The 21,724-nt window shown below is 38.5% G+C and overlaps 1 protein-coding gene across 2 annotated transcripts in view; it reads right to left on the bottom strand.

Annotated features, from left to right (window-relative positions):
* Positions 1–21,724, bottom strand: part of SCEL (sciellin) — a 273,404-nt gene that overhangs the window by 107,886 nt on the left and 143,794 nt on the right. For both annotated transcript variants that reach the window (XM_070520021.1, XM_070520022.1), the window contains one exon: positions 17,480–17,638. The gene's annotated coding sequence lies outside the window, so the exon portion shown is untranslated. The remainder of the gene's footprint in view (positions 1–17,479; positions 17,639–21,724) is intronic.

The following is a 21,724-nucleotide window of genomic DNA, read 5'->3' as shown; positions in this document are numbered from 1 at the left end:
TGAACATGCCAAAAAACACAAAAAGGACAAACCAGCATCTCAAAGCTCCCTAATCTATTAAACCAAGATTTAGAGGCTTTGAAAAAATAGAAGTTTCCCCATTTTTCTCCCAGATGGAGAAAATAAATGTTAGGTATATTTTAAAACAAAAGAAATATCATTAGGGTGATAATTACAGAACCAATTCCTCCTTGGCTGGGAGTAGACAGATGTCAGCGTTAAGGAATAACCACCCATGCAGCAGAAGCTGGTGCATTGCTTAGTACACTTTGATGGCACCAACATGATGCAGACCAACGGAGAGCACAACACAGAGCCCACAGGAGCCCGGGTTCCATTTTCTGTACAGACCTGCTATTCACTATGGGCCAATCACTAACCCTTATGCCCATGTCTTTCTGGGGCAGTGAGACCAACGAGATCTATCTCTTTGCCAACTGGACAGGTCACAATGAAGATATCAGGTTTTTTTAACCAGGACTCAAAACCTTTGCTCTTTAGATAACATCAGGAGGAACCAGGAGAACTCAGCCCTGAGTTCCTGCGGCTTTCTGACATGTCTTCATGCTCTAAACAGGCAACTACCCTTGCCCAAAGCAGCCAGCAGAGATTAGGCATGGTTGATGATGATTATAATGATGATGATAAAAATAACAATAATAGCTACAATAATAAAGTACGTACCAATCACTGCTAAGTGCTTTACATATATTATTTCATCTGATCCTCACAAAAACCCTATGCTATAGGCACTGTTGTTCTGTCGTGATAGAGAGGAGAAAACAAAAGCCTAAGAACAAACAGCTAGGAATTAGATGAGTCCAGAATTCCAATCTAGACAGGCTGACTGTAGAGCCCACATTCTTGCTATGAAGATCCACTGTCTCTCATAAGTGCCAGAAAGAAGCCTGGGCACTTTAACTGAGAGCCTGTGGCTGGACTACAAGGTGAGTTAAACTTATGGCAGGCCTGAGCCCCAATTAATAGTGACAGAAAAGTGCAATGGTTGTTACCAGGAAATGTATGTTATATGCATGTATGCCTGAAATTACATCACGCATAGCATCAAAAACAATATACCACAGCCCACATATGCTAGATCACAATGTCAGACCAGAGAATGGCCAGGAATGGCTTCAGAATCTAGAATCTTTTAATGATATTGCAACTCTAACTCACTAGTTTTCTTTTCTTTTCTTTTTTCCTTCTAAAGAGACTATTTTTACAGCAGTTTTAGGTTCACAGCAAAATTGAGAAGAAGGTATAGAGGAATCCCATAATCCCCACTCCCTCCCCATACATACATAGCTCCCCTATTATCAACATCTCCCACCAGAGTGGCACATTTGTTACAATCGGTGAACCTACATTGATACATCATTATCACTCAAAGTCCATAACTTACAATAGGACATTACTCTTGGTGTTGTACATTCTATGAGTTTTGATGAATGAATAATGACATGTATCTACCATTATAGGATCATATGGAATAGTTTCACTGCCCCAGAAATCTGTGCTCTGCCTAGTCATCCCTCCCACCCTGTTAATCCCTGGCAACCACTGACCTTTTTACTGTCTCCACAGTTTTGCCTTTTTCAAAATGTCATATAGTTGGAATAATACACTCTACAGTTTGTCCAGATTGGCTCCTTTCACTTAGTAATGTGCACTTAAGTTTCCTCCATGTCTTTCATCACTTGGCAGCTCATTTCTTTTTAGCACTGAACAATATTCCATTTTCTGGATGTACCATGGTTTATTTGTCCATTCACCTAATGAAGGACATCTTGGTTGCTAATAAGTTTTGGCAATTAAGGATAAATTTGCTATAACCAATCCATATGCAATTTTCTTTTTCAAAAAAAATATTTACACAATATTTTGAACCAGTCATATATTTATATTTTTCAGAAATTAAAAGTATGCAAAGGAATATAGTGAAAAGTCTTTCCCTCTCTTCAAATGGCAATCTCCAAAAAATGGCAGTTAGTTTCTTCTGGGTCCTTCCAGAGACATTCATATATATGTATATATTCATATATATATATACATACACAAACAAATGTAAGATATAGATATTTCCTCCTTTTTTTAACGCAAATGTGTGCATATTACACTGTTCTGAATCTCACTTTTTTGTTTTAACTTTATATTGTGAAGATCTTTCCACACAGTGTTTTTCATAGCTGACTGGCATTCCATCATATGGATATCCTGTAATCTCTTTCTTCAATCCGCTGTTAACAGACATTTTTTTATTTCTAAGCTTCTGCTAACAAACAATGCTGAAGTGAATAACAGTGTACCTAAATATTTGGCACATGTGTGTGTATATGTCTGTAAGATAAATTCTTGGAGATGTAATTGCTGGATCCAAGGATTTATACATTTTAACTTTGGTAGATAAATATTAACAAATTGTCCTCTGTAATGAATTTACCAATTTATTCCTCTTATCCTTATTTGTCTTCTTTAATCATTTGTTTATTTAAAAACTATTAAGAACCTAATATGCTTTTAGTACTGTTTCAGTCCCAAGGGACAGGAAAATTAATGAGACCCAGTGCTTGCTCTCTAGGAGTTCACTGTGTTTTGGGAGACAGACATTGAATTAAAAAGCTATAATACACCAGGATCAAGTAATACAGAGCAACATTATGGGCATCACCTAATGAAGAGACTGAAGAATTCTACCTGGACCTGGGAAATGATGTTGACACTGAGTTTTGAAGTTTAACTGGATAATGATTAGATGATCAAGAAGGAGAAGAGTCATCCATCCACTCTGCCTTTGTAGATCTTCTTCTTAATGTCTTCCAGATTTCTGCTTATGAATGTAGTTCACGGTTTGGCAATCTGAGGCATAGCTGATCCAATTAGTGAGAGATGTAGCAGCAGAGATATAATTGGGTAAGCAGGACTTGCAGCCAAACTCTCCTCAATGGTGCCAAAGTTGAGAAACCCTACTTGAAAGTTTTGCTGCTTTCTTCCTTATTCCCAGAACTACTAAAACAAGCATTTTTGCAGCCCATCATTACCAGTTTCTCAGAGTGTTATATGTCCATATTTTCCTAGTCTGATAGTCTTCTGTAGACAAACACGAGCTGCACTGCAAATGTAGTGCCATCCTCCTGGCCCCAGGCTGAAATAAACAATTCCATAGGGAGTGGAAGGAAGAATTGCTCTTTCTTCCACTGAAAAACTTAGAATGGCAAATCAACTTTTATAAGTCTTACTTTTAAACCCAGATTATTTCATAATTTCATGATCATCATTTCTGATTTCTTCAATTCATAGTCATTTCTTCCACTTTACACCAGTCTACCCATTGCCAAATATTTCATGGTATTATATCATAAACCCCTTGAGATCAGAGACCAGGCCTTTACATTTGCCTTTATTAAGACGATGTAATTAGGACAATGTGCTAAACATGTAGCATGTTCTTGACTCATAGTAGCACTCAGTAATTGTTGATTGAATGAAGGACTAATGATCACAAACAATATGTGCATACACAAGGGATAGTCAATGTTTGCCAAAAATCTGTTCTATCTGTTTTTTAAACCTGATTTTCTTATCGGATTTTTCTATCCTTGGCTGAACTATAGACTATAGTAGGCTAAACTAAGGACTATACTAGTAGCTCTTTGACTCACCTGTAACACTCTGTTCTCTTAAAACAAGATTTCTCTACATTTTATAGAGATCGTTCAAATAATAGTTATCACAGCTGAACTTATTGCCCAAGGGTGAAACCTCTGTTGTCATTGCCTCCTCCCTCACTCTTTCCATATCCACATCCAATTAAATTTTCACTCACCCATCCCTGCCAATTCTATCTCCTAATTCAGTCTAACCTTCCCCTTCTACTTGACTCTCACCGCTCCTGCTTTGGTTGGGACCTCAAAATCCTGAGCGAACACTACTTCAATTACCTGCTAACTCTCCTCTTCCCTGTCCAAATCTGTCACCTGAAGGGTCAGTTAGGTTTTTTTCAGGTTGCAAAGGTCAGAGATAAGCTCTGGAAACTTCAGGCAAGGGGAGTGCACTAACAGTGGCAGTTAAACAGGGAAGAGCCACAGTACCCAAAATGATGAAACTTAGAAATCTATAGTTTATTACAGGAAAAAGATGCAATGTAGCAACCACATGAAAGTAAAGATAAGCATCATAGCTAAAAGCTGTCTGACAGTAAGGCATCAGAGAAGCCACCTGTGAGCTCCAGTTGTCTCCCTCTGGAAGGGTCTTTGCAGCATCCACTTTCTCTCCCAGATAAGAACTCCTGACTTGTGAATGGATCACCCAAATGGAGTCTCAGCTGGAATTTCCTATATCCAGCCGGTCACATAAACATATTCCTGCTATGTGACCAGGTCACCAGGTATAAATCATCAATCTCACTGTTATTAATAAACAATGCTGACTAGCTGGTACAAACCATGCTGAAACTCTTAGGGCGCATGGTTACAAAGATATGCTATGAATCAGTATGTTTCACATCAATGTCGTGCATGCTCATTTCTTATTTTAGTAGAATAATTCAGGCTAATTCCAGGCCTGAAATTAACCTTCACAGCACAGAAGTTTAGTTTAAAAATTCAGGGGGCTATAAGGAAGACAGGATACAGTGTCAGCAGCCTTTCTTAGAAATTAAATAATATTTCCTTCTAGTTACTTTGCATAAACACTAGTTGTCCTGAGAAACTCTGGGCACCCAATAGCAAATCTATGAGTCTCCCTACCATGACTCAGTGCCCCAACCTCTGATTCTCTTCCTGCTTCTTCTTTTGACTAGGTTACCAATTTATCACAGACTCTACATGTACAGTTTAAATTCTCCGAGCGAGATCTGTTTGAGTTGGTCAGTTCCCATCCCACTCTGGGTTCCTATAGGTAGGGGTCTTGCACCAGGCCATCTCCTGGGCTTCTGGTAAGCCCTAGAGGACAGTTTTGCCCAGACACCTACCCTATCTAAATCAGCTGTGACCAAGGCAACAGCACTGCCTAGTTCAAAGCACGGTTCCCCTAAGCCTTGCAACTGCTCAAAGGTGGGCTACAGGCATAGCACACATAAGTTATAGCTTTCTCCCTAGTAGACACATCACTCCCTAACATTATTTTTACAAAACAGATGCAATCATGTCACTCCCCAGCTTCAAACTCATCATAAATTCCCCATGTCCCATAAAATTCAAACACCTTACATTCATAGCACTGTGCTGTCCAATGCAGCAGCCAATAGCCGTGTGATGAGAAATATAAGTCAGTTTTATAGGGCTAGAGTCAATGTGTTGGCAGAGTTGGTTCCTTTTGGAGGTTCAGAGGGAAGAATCTATTTCCGCCTTTTTCAGATTCAGGAGGCTGCCTGCATCCCTTGGTCCATGACTCTGTCCTTGCATCTTTCTAACCTCTTGCTCCAGCATTACATCTCCTATTTCTGACTCTGATTCTTCTGTCTTCCTCTCATAAGGACACTTGTGATTATGTTGGGCCCATTCAGATAATCCAGGGTAATCTCCTCATCTCAAGATCCCTAATTTAGTAATATCTGCAAGCTCCTTTTTCCCATGCCAGGTAACATATTCACAGGTTCGGGGGATTGGGACGTGGACGTCTTTGGGGGAACATTATTAAGTCTATTGCACCTAGAATATTTTTACAATTTCTCAGCAGTCTCTATAATTTCATCTGCTTTTACAATGTAAAAACTAAACATTTCATTAAGTAAACAAAAATTCAAAATGCATGCAATTATTTGATTTAGTAAATAAATACAAAAAAATGTATCCTCTTAAAAATAAGTAACCTCTTCAGGATTACATCTAAAATTTTACATTTCAAAATCTTGCAAAATGCTAGAAAAACATGCAATTTTTATAAACAGTCATTCCCTATGTTCCATTCATGAGTGATACAAAAATATTAACTTCGTCATGTTTTCAAATGATCACTGGATGCTTGAGTATTGACTGCAAAGATCATGGGAAAACTGTTCCCAGCTGAATTTTGGGGAAAACATACCTAAGCTGTATATATTACCTATGCAAGCACGCACACACATGCATACCTCTACATATATTCCCCCATATATTTATATTTCCACATGTATTTATATGTATATATCTCATATATATTTATACATATATAGAACATATATATTAGATTTATATATATCTACACACACACACACATCGATAGTTTTACCTGCATTTTTCTTCCCCATCAGAACGTAAGCATCTTGAGGGCTGGAGCCCAAGCTTATTTATCCTTGAGTCCTTAGTGTCTACACTGGGCCTGACCTATCCAATTCTCAGTAATTGTTTCTTAACTGAATACATTTGCATCACCATGTGGCACATGGAAAAATGGAACAGAAGTTATCTGACAAGAAAATGAAATCACCCTTTCTTTTCATGCATCTTCCTTCTCAGTATCTCAGCCTTCAAGAGACTGAACTAGAGAAATGTGGTTCAAACCATCCTCCCCATTCATACTTATGTTTCTGTTGCTGTTTTCCTTTACTCCTTAGACGTTCTGATAGACTGAATCTCTCAAACCACCTGGGTTTCGCAAAATTGTGTTCTTGCTCCCTCCTCACACACAGTATCTGAAAAGCCCCCACTTACCTTACCTTCAGTCTCTCCCACTCACTTCCTCTGCCCACTACTTCATTCCTCCACCCTCTTCCTCCTCATGTTTCTCCTCACAATTCATCTTCAAATTATCTCCCATTTCCTTTACTTTGTATTATCAGAGGATAAATCCTGCAGAAGAGAGCAGAGAATTCTAAAAAAAAAATTTAATTTCCAAACATTATTGTAAAACTAATGGATTATCATTTACTGAAACAAAATTGACGATAATTTTAATGACTTTCATAGAAAACAGTGATTCTCAAATATTTTGGAATTGGTGCACTTTATTATTTGATTTTGCAACAAATCCCCCTCCAACATCCCATTCCTCTCCTAAGTCTTTTAAAGTTATTAAAAACAGTTGGCCTCAATAATTTGGGAATGTGTGTGTGGGGGTGTGTGGGTGGGTGTGTGGGGGTGTGTATGAGAGAGATAGAAGCCTTAAGGTCATTGAGAATACTTTGAGGTAATTTGCTTTTTTATTTCATGTAACTCATGCTCTTTTAAAATTTTTTATATGTTTTTAATTTTTTTACTGTTGGCTTGCTTTTTATTTTCCATTTTCTCTACTTAATATTTAGTTATTTCAGGAAGAACAATTACATATGTTTATACCTTCAGATGCCTTCTATGAAAACAACTCTTGACTTTTATCACTTCTACTAATACCTGATGGAAAGAAGGTGAGGAAACGTTAAACTAACAGACCAATCAACTTCCCAAGGCAAGAGAGAAAAGGATGTAAAGACTTGATTATATATATATTCATTTTTATACCTAAAAGGTACAATACCGACCTATAATTCCAAAGTCATCGTCTGTTCAAAATATGACAATTATTTTTAAAAAGTGCTTCACATGGAACATTTCCTCCCAATCAGGAGAAATTTCCAAGAAACCATCAAGATCCTTGTTCACAAATCCTGCATTAGCAAGTAAAATGTGACACTGCTTGGCTTTGAGCACAGATAGAGACAAAGGTTGATATGAAAGCATCGAACAGAATAAAAATGTTATGACAGCTTTCATTGTTAACAATAACTGACGCAACTCAGAATCAACCCCCTTTTTTGCTCTTTTTCTATGGCCAGAGGTCAGCAATCTTTTTCTTAAAGGGCCAGATAGCAAATATTTTATGTTAGGCTTTGTGAACCATATCCAAAAACTCAACTCGGCCATTGTAGCAGAAAGCAGCTGTAGACAATGTGATAAAGGAATGAGCATGGGCAGCACGGTCTGCAGCAGCTGGCGCTGGCAGCACTGGGTGAACTTCTGGTTCATGCTAACCAACTCTACTGGAAAAACATGTCTTTCATTTCCTCCTCTCCCTGTGGAGGGGGAATGATAAATGAGAAAAAAGATCATAAACACTTAGTCAAAAATCTCGTTTTCAAGACGAGAATACTGAGGTTCTGAATGATCAGATGACTAGCCAAAGATTCAACAACTTCATTAGTGTGGAAGTGAGAGCAGAGGCCATTCAAAATTATGGAACATTTCTTGACCACTTACTATGTCAGGTAACCTTCACAGCACTTACATCTTATCTGATTTCATCTTCACAACAACTTTGTACAGTGCTATTATCATCTTCATTTCACAGATGAAGAAACTGAGATTCAGAGAGGTTAAGCAACATGCCTAGAGTTTCACAGCAGGAACATGGAACAGGGAAGAGCCAGAGTTTTTAACCCTCTGCTACTTGCTGTTGCAACTTCTGCTGCTCCTGCTGCAACACACCCACCATTCCACTTTCCTCTGCACACTATTCCATGATCCTCTTGAAAAGAAGCCTTTTCACTTTAGTGCATGTATTTTCTGTCCTTGGCAGCCAACACTAGACTTCCCAGTGTCACATCTGACCTAAGCTGTCATGGTTAGGATTTTTTCCCCCTCCGAAGCACTCACGTAACCTGACTTGTCAATCCAGTCTAACTATAATTCTGAAACACAGAAACAGGGAGTGGACCCTGACTTCACACACCCATGGCCAACCCCATGTAGAAAGGCTGAGAAATTTAAGTGTTTGATCTTTGCTTGCACAACACCAACCCGAGAAGACCCACATAAGTGTCCCTCCCACTCTGTAGGACACCTGGGGAAGATCTGTGGTTCATTCCAGTGTCACAGCCACTAGAGTCCAAGAAAGTTCCCCAGAAAAACTGGACTGGAATTCTCTTTCATTTTACAGCTAAAATATGTGATTCTTTTAGAAAATCAGACCTTTTCAGTACCCCTGACATTCAACTATATTCTCATCCACTCTCTTCACCTACTTTGTTTTTTCATAAGCCCTGTTGAACAAGTAGGTGTAGAAAATGTAGGAAGGAATAAAGAGACATTCAATGCACGCTTCTTTTCTGAACAAATATACTCCCTCATGAATGTTTGGCAAGTGTCACGCTTAAAGGTCCACTGTTAAAAGAAAAAGTCATCACATCACATCAAATGGAAAGCTACGAGCTGAAAAAATGTTTTATAAGTTGATGTGCTCACGTTACAGAATCAAATATTATTCTTCACATATCCTATCCATGAATGCAAGCCACTGTTTCTTGTCCATTTGCTAAAGGAGAAGTTATGTGGTCTTCATACTTTTATTTTCATCTCAGATTCTAGAAAAGGGCATATATAAAATGCATTATCCTCAGATTACTGAAACCTATAATCATGTATTCCCTCTCTGTCTTCCCTTTCCAAACCAAGCCCCATTTTGCTCTGTTAAAATAGATAGGTTCAACTGAAACAGTTAAATGAGGGCAAAGTTCTGTCTTGCAGCAAGAGTAATTCCTAGTGGATTTCTAATGAAGCTACTTGATAAGATCTATTGTCCATTACTCTTTCATCCAAATCTTTATTTCTGCAACAGTAAGAAAAAAAAAATCTGGAGTCAAATTGGGTAAGGTAGCCCATAGGAGTCCCCAGTAAGGTAGGACAAGACTGGGATACTGAAGCAATGGGTCACACTGTAAAACAGCAGCATTAAACACCTTACTTTCCCTTTCACTCACTCAGCAGAGCCCATGGCAGAAAGAGTGGGGAGCTCTTCCAGGGGCTTCCTGAGCTGACTGCAATGATTAGAAGGAAAGAAAGCCAACATTTCACCTAGCTGTGTGATTTGCCAAGATAGCCAAGGCAAGTTAAGAAATGTTAAAAATCATGTTATTGATGCCATTTACTGAAGGTAGATAAAGTTATTTAAAAAAAACAACAAATTTCCATGGAGAGGATCTCACTGAAGCACTTCAGATACCTCCAGGCAAAGGCCTAACCACAGGACAAGAATTGTAATGTTGCACCTGAAGTTCCCACTGCCCTGTGAGTGGCTGGGCAGCTTCCTGGGTCTCCCAGGGAAGGTATGCAGCCCGCCCTGTGGGCTGACCCACCCTTCACAGCCAAATCTGACAAGGCCTGAGCAAATACACTCTCAAAAGCACAGACATTCTTTCGGGATTGTGCAGAGGAATTTGGCAGCTGTGTCTTCCTCATGAGGTGTGGCATAAGGACAAGTTCCTCAGCCAGCGGCATAGGATTATCTACAGCCTCTCTAGAAGAAATCACTACTAAATTGTCTTTATTCAGAAATCTACTATCACCTTAAAAATACCTGTGCCCCTCCTCCGCTCATATCTTTAAAAAAATTTTTTTTAAATCATAAGAAAACAAAACACCCTGGCAAATGTTACTTGTACTGAACCAAGTAAAGGATGGAAACAATATAGTATACTTTGCATAAATACCATTTCTACTTCTCTCTTTTCTTCTGGTCCTTCCCTCCATAGAAAACCAATGAAACAGCTCCTGAGATTCATGGTACATTCTGGGAACCCAGTAAGGATGACTCTGGTACCTCCTATATCCCAGGAGCGATGATAGCCCTCAGACATAGAACAGGCCCTCCCCAGGGTCCTTTTTCAATCCTGGAAAACTATGCAGAGAGATACCAATGTCTTTTGAACTATTATCTTTTTTCCACAGGCTACGTCAGTCATGGGAAAAGTCAAAGGGGTAAGAGTAATTTGGTTCCAGCCCCCATCTTTTTATCTCAAGGATTCCTACTAGACCCAACCTGAGGTCATTATCTGTTTATTTTTGATGTGTGCTTCTGTTTAGTTTGGACAGAATACAATATTGGGTGACAAAGGTGCCTCGTGGCCTGCAAATGGGTAAAATTACTTCTCTACTGGAGGGGAGGAGTCTTATGCTGAGTGAGAGAATCAGGGAGACTGCAGAGGTGAGCTAAGCTGTCACCCTGGGCTAAGGGCTGAGCCTCCTGTGGATTCTCAATGGGAGTCAATTGTCACGGCCCTGTGACTCATTTATGAACCAGGCATGACCCTCATGAATGCCAGCATTAAGTGGGTGGAGCACTGAAGGGGTTTTTGTTGTCATTATTTCGTTTTTTGCAATAAGGAAGACTCTCTGACTTGTCCATGGGTAGGGGTGGATGAAATAATAGGCCAGTTCCTGGAGCCCAGAAAGGCAAACTAAAAGACAAGAAGGATGCTGGGAGAAAGAATTCATACGAAATGTCTGTGGGATGGTTTCAACTCTGTGGGACTATACTTGAGTTACTTCAGGGACAGGAACCTGCACTGTCTAAATCATTTCTGTTCATGTCTGCTGGAGCAAAAATAGTTAGTGAATAGTAGTTTATAGCCTTTCCCTCTCCCCAACCTCTATTAGAGCATTAAAGCATTGCCCACTCAACTATATCTTCTACTGCTTGTATTTCCAAGGTCAATCTTTAGGAGGAAAGTACCCATAGCTGAAGAACAACTACACACCATAGGACCTGCACAAGATGGAAGAGAAGGAAATTAATTTGTCCTAAAAGTCTATTGGATGGTGAGGAAGGAGGAGATCAAAAAGAAAGATGGTAGGGAGAAGGATTGTGAACTAGAGAGAGAGTAAGTGCGGGATAAGAGAATGAGAGACTCCCTAGGGTTGCTGGGCACTAGAGAAGTACTATCCAAAAACATTTGATTGCACATCCTTACCAGCATAAAAACATTTTGAGCACATACCACCTATATAGTATATGGACTTCTTTTTTGTACTTTTGTGTATTTTGTGTTGTGTAGATTACCCATAGGTAGCCCAGAACTATTCATCTTCCAAGATCTTTTATTCATAAGGGCTAAAAGACTAGAAACTACATTTCTTAGAATCCCTGCCAGCAGGGTTTCACGTTGTCTTCTGCCTGTGACAGATACTCATGTGAGCTTTGGAAGGTGGGAGAGAAGCAGAAATCATAATATTGTTCCTGTGCCATTGGTAGGCATGTTGTGTGCTTTGGCAGACAGTAGATTTAAGATGTTTCAAGAAGCTTCTGATATTTCTCCTATGATTTATTTCATTTCAGTAGTGAACAGGTATCTGAATCATGGCCAGCCATTTCCTGTAATTCCTCCAAGTTCTGACTTCCTGAAAGCCATCAGCACCATGGTTTAACCTTCATCCTCCCAGATTTTCTGTTTCCTTAACAGAAATTTGACACATATTCCTTATAAAGCATAATATACATCATAGAAATAAAAAAGAATAACATAAATACTACTTTAATTATTTTATTTTATAAATAGCATACAAACTTTTTTCTGAAATGTATTAGTTTATAATTAATTCTTTTCAATTAATTAGCATATAATTTGAATGTATGGTTCTAAATTCATTTATTTCAGTATTTAGTTTTAATATCTATAAGAGCTTAAAAAAGGCATCTCACAAAAACCTATAGATTAAAATGGAAGATGCACTCATTAGCTATGCCTACAAAATTGTGACATGCAGAAAATTATGAAACTTTCCAGAAGGACATTAAATAATACCTAAATAAAATGGAAACAGATCTTGTGTTCTTAGATAGGAAGATTTAATATTATAAAGACAGTAATTTTCCCCAAATATTCTACAGACTTAATGCAATTCCAATCCAGACATCAACAGAGCTCTTCATGGAAGTCAATGAGCTGATTCTAAAACTTACATAGACAAGAAACAATATCTAAGAACTCTCTGAATAAGAAGGCAGTGGTGGGGTGTAGAACTTATCTCACCAGGTATAAGAACTTGAAATAAAGCTATAATAATCAGTACAGTGCTGTATAAGGAGAGATAAGTTAATTAATTGGACCAACACTGTGGGAGGAAACCCACACAAATATTTAACTTTGACATATAACAGAGTTGTATGTATTAAGCCATCTAATTCATGGTACTTTGTTATGGCAGCCCTAGCTAACCAATACAGTCTCCAAGCCAGAATTTCTAACGGTCACTCCTCCTCATATTTCCAGCTTTACATGAGTACAGCAAAGCCTGAAGCACACTAGCACCTTCTGCAGAATGATTTCTGTGTAGCTACTTTGCATCATTACAGAAAAAAGGAAACTGATAAACATTATTAGATTCTAAACTCTCCCACCAAATTCCCTTCTGATCTTATGATTACAAAATTAAATTTCACATGATGTGTGAATGTGTGCGTCAATCCTGTGTTTTGCTCCTTTTTGGTGATGACTGCATATTAGGCATATTAGCATTAATTATATTAATAACAGCCCACATGTCTGCCATTATTAATAGCTAAATAATATTCTTATATGTTTATGAAATCTACAAAATGGCCGGCATGAAAAGGTTATGCTGCTGTCACTAGAAATGGTTACCAGGGAAATGACATGAATCACATGACTAACTGCGAGAGACGTTGGAACCAACCTGAAAACCCACACTTCCCGTCAAAGCCAGCACGCTCCAGGCTGCTACTCAATTCCCTTCAAAGCCAAGAGAAACTAACAGAGCAGAACACTGAGGCAGCTAAGCAACAAGGACGTACAGTCCCAGAGCACAGCTATATAGCTGTGCTCAGAATGAGAGAAGACACTCCCTAAGTAAGAAGTAACTGGCACAAGAATTTTGCTCAGCATCTTAGAGCAAATGGACTTTGATTTAATGCAGGTGATTGAGATCACTGTCAGAGCGACACAAGTTTGATCCCTGAGCAGTGTTTTCCATGGCTGTGGAACACTAATAAGACTGTGTGTCTTCCCAGGACTCAGGCCCAGGAGCATCGCTGCTACTCCACAGGTAAAGAACCAGGAGGCTGAAGAACAGCAGACACCACCATGAAAGCACAGTTTAGGAGTTTGCTAGTCTGAACTCAGATTCAGTGGGTTGGCCACTGAGAACAGTCCAGAAAAATCTCAGCATTGTAACTGTCAGGGGGTGTACAATGCAGAAGGAAACTAGATAATTCCTGTAGGATCTGCCTTAGCAGATCTATGAGAGTTTATTTTAAAGACAGCTTAAAGATCATTCATTGAAAGCCAAATAAAATATAATTGTTTCTACCTTTAAAAATCTCCAAATTTACTATAACTCCTAAAAAACAGAAAAACAATCAATCAGAAGCAACAACAAAAAACCTTTGCCAATATTTAGGTCAGCTTCTTAGATGATAAATGAATTAATGACTATGCTGGGTGTGTTTTATCTTTTGTTTGTTTGTTTTTGTTTTGCATTGTTTGGGTGGGGTAGATTGTTGATGAGCTAACATCCATGCCAATCTTCCTCTATTTTGTACGTGGGACACCACCACAGCATGGCTTGATGAACAGTATGTATGTCTGCACCCGGGATCCAAACCCATGAACCCCAGGGCCGCTGAAGCGGAGTACAGGGACTTAACCATTATACCACCAGGCCAGCCCTGCTGGGTGTGTTTTAAAAGCTCATAATAGTATACAGGCTCTCTGTTTCTCTCATTCAGATTTTCTACATTTGAAAACGCTATTTTTTTTAATTAGTAGACTTTATTTTTAGAGCAGTTTCAGGTTTACAGAAAAATTAGACAAAGTACAGACTTCCCGTATGTCCTCTTGCCCATCCCACACCCCTGGTTTCCTCTATTATTAACCTCTTACGTTAGTGTGGTACATTTGTTACAGCTGATGAGCCGATATTTATAGATTACTGTTAACTAAAGTCCATAGTTTACATTAGCATACATTCTTTGTATTGTACCATTCTATGGATTTTAACAAATGCGTAATGTCATGTATTCACCACTACGCATCAGAAAGAAGAGTTTCACAGCCCTAAAAATCCCCTGTGCTCCACCTAATCCCCCTCCCTCTCCCCACCAAACCCTGGCAACCCCTGATCTTTTTACTGTCTGTATAATTATGCTTTTTCCAGAATTACATGTAGTTGGAATCATAGTATGTAACCTTTCAAATGGGCTTCTTTCACTCAGCAGTATGCATTTAAGGTGCAACTTGCTATTGTACTTTAGAAAGTGGTGAAAAAGAGAAAAGTATAAAGAAAACAGTTAATTTTAAAAGAAATACTTTTAGTGCTTTACCAGTAATTATCCCACACACACACACACACACACACACACACACACACAAATCAGTCATTGAGGATCTACACTCACTATAAATGTGCCAAGTACAGGAAACACTGAGGTTTGGAGTAAAGACTATTCCCATGTTAAATCTGTAGCCTTAGGCCAATAGTAGATGGAAGTCCCACATTGGTGACTTTGAAATTTGTTCTCTCATTAAAACAATATATATGGGGTAGAAAGTGGGGGCAGAGAATTTGAAAACAAGTTCTAAATTCTTTTTAGTAGATTTGCTTATTATAGTGGTATGAGTGCAGTGACTCTGAAACAACTGAGATATTTTATAGGATTGAGCAGTGAGTAAATGTGTTTATGTTGTTCAGAGCCAGAGTTCTCACTAAGAAAGAAGGGACATACAAACACACAACAGTGAATGGCAAAAAAGAACCTCATGGAAATGGATTGGAATTGGAAGTGTTGATGTAGACTCAATTTTTTTTTTATTTTTTTGAGGAAGATTAGCCCCGAGCTAACATCTGCCACCAATCCTCCTCTTTTTGCTGAGGAAGACTGGCCCTGAGCTAACATCCGTACCCATCTTCCTCTACTTTATATGTGGGACTCCTTCCACAGCATGGCTTGACAAGCAGTGTGTAGGTCTGCACTTGGGATCCAAACCAGTGAACCCCAGGGGCGCCGAAGCAGAACATGCGAGCTTAACCACTACGCCACCAGACTGGCCCCGACTCTTAATTTTTTTAAATACATTGGGATGTGTATGTGCGTGTGCTTGTGCACCTGTATACGCATATACATGTATGTTTGCATATATGTGTGTAATATGTGTAAGTGTATATGTATATACTTCCCAGCTTTGTGTACTGAAAGGGCCAAGAAGCAAAGACACCTCAGTAACCATAAGCGTACCTAATCCCAAAATTTGGCCTCTAATACCATTTCAACTAAAAGGAACCAAGGCTTTACTTCATGGAGATATGCTGAGCTAAATACTTTGAAATTAATAGCAAATTTATGTGCACAAAGATTTGCAACATCAAGTAGGCTGAGGATCCAAAGATACACTATAATATTCACTAATCACCCACGAGGAGCTAGATTCTTTATAATACAAGATGACTCAGGAATGTATTGTTATGTCTGAAAGTGAAGAAGTGTTTTAAAAAAAAAGTGATCGGGGCTTGCAACAAGGACAAGGAAGCAAATTGAATAGGCCTTCAATTGCCAAATCAAATTGGGGTTAATTTGAGCACCAACATACTAAGTAGTAATGAACTACAAACCACTGAAAAATGAGCTAATGAGTTTATCTACTGATAAAAGATAGATAAATAAATAAATGAGAGAGAAAGGAGGTCTCGTGCTTTTCAGGCCAAACACTGAGTGCTGACTGGTTAACGTGGAGGGGGCACTGGAGTTGAATCATCATTTTGCAGCACCATAGGAAAGACTAGATCAGGCAAGAATCATTAATGGGTGATCAATCTAGAGAGAAGTTTTGCTGAAAACCAGAAACTTGAAATGGACTTAAAGTGCCTCAATGCAAACTGCTAATTAGTTTCAAGTGAAGAAAAGTAATGATACAGAGGAGATCCTAGGCAACACCTTCCCTGGATGATTAATATTAATGTCACCAGTGAAGAGCAGATGCCCGCTGTGTGCCCCCAGATGGGACACCTTGAGAAGGACACAATTTCACCTATGAAGTCTTTGGTTGAGAATATATAACCTCACTCTAGTCATGAGGAAACACCACATCAATGAAGAATATTAAAAAAAAGAGGAAGATTATAGTCTTCAAAAGTGTCATTGGCACAAAAGACAAGGAATGGCTGTGGAAATGTTCCAGATTAAAGGAAAAAAGACAACTTGTATTAATACGTTCCAGCTTAAAAATACAAGACAATTAAATGTAATATCTGACCCTAGATTGGATCCTAAATTGGGAGAGGAAATTCTATAGAGAACATTATTGGGGCAACTGAACAAGGACAATTGCTTGGATAAAACTATTGTATCAATGCTAAATTTACTGAAGTTGATGAGTGAACTGTGGTTATGAAAGAGAATATCCTTTATCTTAGGAAATATACAGCAAAATATTTAGGAGCAAAGTGATACTGGGGTAAAGGATCATGATGTATATAATTTAATATTGGTAATATAATGTAAAATACATAAAAAAGCAAGACAGCAAATACAGTAGTGCCCCCTTTTCTGCAGGGGATATGTTCCAAGACCCCCAGTGGATGCCTGAAACCATAGATAGTATTGAGTCCTATATATACTATGTTTTTTCCCTATACATAGATACCAATGATAAAGTTTAATTTATAAATTAGGCACAGTAAAAGATTAACAACAGTAACTAATATTAAAATAGAACAATTATAGCAATATACTGTAATAATAGTTATGTGAAAGTGGTCTCTCTCTATTTCAAAATATGTTGTTGTACTGTACTCACCCTTCTTCTTGTGATGATGTGAGATGATACAGCACTTACATGATGAGATGCCGTGAGGTGAATGACATAGGCATCCATAACCTGACATCGTTTTCCAATCCCAGTTGATGAGCGGGTAACTGAAACTTTGGAAAGTGAAACCATAGATGGGGGAGATGTCTGTACAAACAAATAGAGTGAAATGTTCAGAATAGATGAACCTGAGTGGAGGGAATAAGAGGTGTTCTTTGTAGTATTCTTGTTCTCAAAACTTTTTTGTAAATTTGAAATTATTTCCAAACCAAAGAAAACAGGATCTAATGAAGTATGTGGTGACAATGAATGTTCTTCCACTGGATTCCTTATCTCCCGTCACATGGGAAACTCCTATACATCCTTCAGAATAATCTGCCAAGGCATTCCTTTCTCTACATTACTTTCTCCAATACCTTCCTCTCAAAAAAAACCCTACACACTTTACATCAACTGAAATTGCATTCAGATTCTAGTAACAGAGTGAAAATAACAGTGGCTTAAACAAGACAAAAATGCATTTCTACCTCAAAATTAATGGAGAGACAGTTTAGGGTTCTGCTGTGTCATCAGTGACCAGCCTCCTCCTGTCTTCTTTCCTCGCCATCCTTCATATATGGCTTCCATCCTCAAGGTCACATCATCCTCCAGTATTCCCTCTGGAGCTCCAGCCATCACGTCCACATTCCATCTAGTAAGCCCCAGCCATTTGTTCCCATGCTAAAGAGACTTCCCAGAAGTCCAATCCCCAAACATCCCACTTGCATCTCGTGAGCCAAAACTTAGTCCCATGGCCACATACAGCTGCAAGGGAGGATAGAGAACGGAGTTTTTATCTAGGCATTTTGCCACCTGTTATAGAATTGAAGTTCTTTTATATGAAAGACGGGAAGAATTAATATTGGGTAGGCAATTAAATTATCAGTCTCTGAATATCTTCCTGTTGTGAAGTTGGCCATTATTTTGTACATATTCGGTTATTACCTGTATCATATCATATTTTGTTTATATTCATGTCACTATCCTAAACTATAGCCTACGATTTTTAGATATGAAATATCTTTGTTGGCTTTGGAGTGCTCCAACTCCTGGCTCAGGGCCTGTCCCATAGTAATTGCTCATGTAAGGCTGGTGAAGTTAAATGAGTTGATAGGCAGCCATTTGAAGTGTTCCAGATGCATGTATTTGACTTTCCACAGAACTACCTCGCAATTATGGAAAGACCTTGAGAACCAACTCTCAAAATCTTATTTGGTTATAAGACTCAAGTTTAATTCTGGTGCTGACAAAATTCACTGATGATTACAGGTCATAGAATATAGAAGATAGTATACAACTGAAGGTTGTAACAGCAAAATAGCAATCATTTTTCCTTAGCTTCAATGACTTCCCTATATAGGCTCTGAATGCTGAGAGTTCCTTCATTTATTAAATGTTACAAAACATTTAATATTAGATATATCTCTGACCTCGTTTACCCAATCAATAAGGAAGTAGGCTCAGAAACAATTTCATTGGCATGCTCAACAATGAGCAACATAATAGGAAACAGGAAGCAAGGGATGTCAGATTTCTGAGTGATGTTTCATCTTTTCAAGCACGCAGTACACTGCAGAACCCAACAGATCTTCAGAAAAGAGCAGAGAAAAGAGCAATCTTTTTATATGAAAACACTAACTCAAAAGGAATTTTCATGCACAGAAAAAAAAATAAACAACACTCATGTAGTCATCAAATATACTTGAGCTTTTACTATGCGTCAGGCAATTTGCTAGACACGAAAGGCAGAACGGCATAAAGGAAAGAAAAGACTCTTAATTTCATGGAGTCTTTAGCCTCAGAGAGCTCCCAGCTAGCAAGTGGTGGAGCATGTTTTCAGCCTCAAGGTTGTGTACTTTCAAAACCCACACACTTGACCACTATATTTTTATGTGAAAAATTAACTCTTCTCAAATACTTCTATCCTAAATCTTGGGTCTACAGTCAAGTGATAGCTGAATACCCTAAACTATTGCCTTTAGTACTCATTATTTCTCTTAAAGGTGAAGCTGGTGGTAAGGGGTAAGTGAACTGAAACACATTTTTTTTAAGTTAAAGAAAATGTTCACTGATATTTTATTTTTAAAGTCCCACTTCACTGAGTTCTATATAAATGAGTAACCAAAATTTTGGAGTGTTTGGATTGCTTTATGGTTGTCTCAACATAACAACCAACATTCTGAACTTCAAAGTAATGATCTGGATTATTATTTTTCTAATTGATGCCAAAAATTCAAATTACCTGATTTTTTTTCCCTAAACTGACCAGATAGTGGCACTGTGAGTAGCCTCAGCACGGTTGCCAGGGATGTTGGCAAAAATATTACCCAAAATTAAAGGTGGGGCTCCAGAATGAGTAAAACAAAAGCCATGCCAAAAAAGATAAACACACAAACTCCTTTGAAGATTATTGCCAAGTGTCTTTAATGCCAAAGAAAACTTCTCATCCAGATTTACTTCATCTCAACCTTCCCTGTTCTAATTCTAAACACCCAAGATGTCAGCAGCACAATTGTTCTGTCTTGAGCTTTAAAAACATAGTAGGGAACTGATTGGCTGAAATCCGAGTGAAGCTGTTTTATTGTGCCGTCTGATTATCATCTGATGGAGAACAGGCAAGAGTGTGAAGTTGAAATGGCTGGCCACGTATTTGAGAACACAAAAGGTCAGGGTTTGACGAGTTCCCAGTGCATTATGTGTTTCCCTGCTGGCCTTTCTGGCACCTTCTTTGAGAAGAGGACAAAAGCGTCCCTGACTGGTTGTCACACCTAGATTTTCTGATTAATAGACCTGTTATTGTGGGAAGTTGTCCAATCTCAGTTGTGAGATCATCAAATCCGAGAAAAGCTATAAAAATATCATTTGGCCATATGCACCCTGCCTTCTGTCAAAATGATTTTAAATGGCTCTGAATCACAGTTCCAGAGCACCAGCCCAGAGCTACCGCCAAGCATATTCTTCCTCATTTAGAATATCAACAAGGTAGTAATTCTGCCCCAAAGGAATAACTCTTACTATGGTAGCACGCCAGGATCATTGTTCCCTATTTTAAGACTGGGGGAAAGACAGACATCTATTGCCTCAGATGCTCAGGGATGACCAGCAATATGACAAGGATGGTATCCCTGGGTCAAAAATGGAGTGCCTGACATCTGAAATTCAAATATTACTCTAATTCCCCCTTTAAAAAAATTACTATGTGTTATAATACAGTGAATATTTGATTGTGTTTGTATTAAGCCTATAACAATTTTTAGGCTAAAATTCTTCCAACTTGAGCCTAATACCTGCATATCATTATAATTTATAGCATTATTACATTCAGACAAAATACCAGGAACAGGTAGAAGATATGGAAGCAAATATGATCACGTGCTTGGTCCCTGGAAATCTGAGTGTTACCAGGAAAAGCAGTGTTCAGCGGTGCTGGTGGGTTAGAGAGGGAGAGGGGATTCAGGACTCTGGCCCACACATCGTCCTAAAAGGGGCAATAGTGCCCAGATTCTAAAAGGGACCGTAAGAATGAATCTTCCCAATTCCTTTCTAATGAACTTGAGTTGGACATGTCTCCACATAAAATACCCATGGACTTTTCAGTTTGGGGTACTAGAGGAAAACAAAGTAGGAAAAATGATGAAGTCTAAAGTATTAAGCTGTTAAAAGAACACTGGTTTTTTTCATTTTATGAATGCATTCTTCTGTTACCTTAGGGGGAAAAATGCTTTTAAATGGTAGCCTGGTTTCAAAATATACCAGTTTGGATTTTATTTCACAATATTTCAATCCTACTTTTGAGGAACAAATCTGTACACGGAACATTTATCTCCAATGAAGGCAGAAAAAAATAGTGAGGCAGTAAATCAGGTATGAGAAGGGCTTGGGTTACATAAGCCTATTATTCAAGGCTTATTCAAATTCTTTTTAGGAAATTACTTTCCCAATTAAATGTAGGAGCACATTTTTCACTGTTATTAAGAAAAGGAGGCAACAGCCCATTTTTGACTTCAGCTTCCTTTTTAAGTATACCAATAGGAAGGTCATGGCTTTCAGAAATAGAAGAAAAAGAAGTATTACAATTTAGTGTACACACTTCATCGCCATCTTCCCATAAAGAAAATATCTCTGCGATTTCGTTGTTGACGATAAGTGTCACTAAGCCCTTTTGGGAGTTCTCAGTCTTTAACCCTCCTGTCT

Source organism: Equus asinus, chromosome 11 (genome assembly GCF_041296235.1).
Source record: "Equus asinus isolate D_3611 breed Donkey chromosome 11, EquAss-T2T_v2, whole genome shotgun sequence".
Taxonomy (NCBI): domain Eukaryota; kingdom Metazoa; phylum Chordata; class Mammalia; order Perissodactyla; family Equidae; genus Equus; species Equus asinus.
This window is presented reverse-complemented; position numbering and strand designations above follow the sequence as displayed.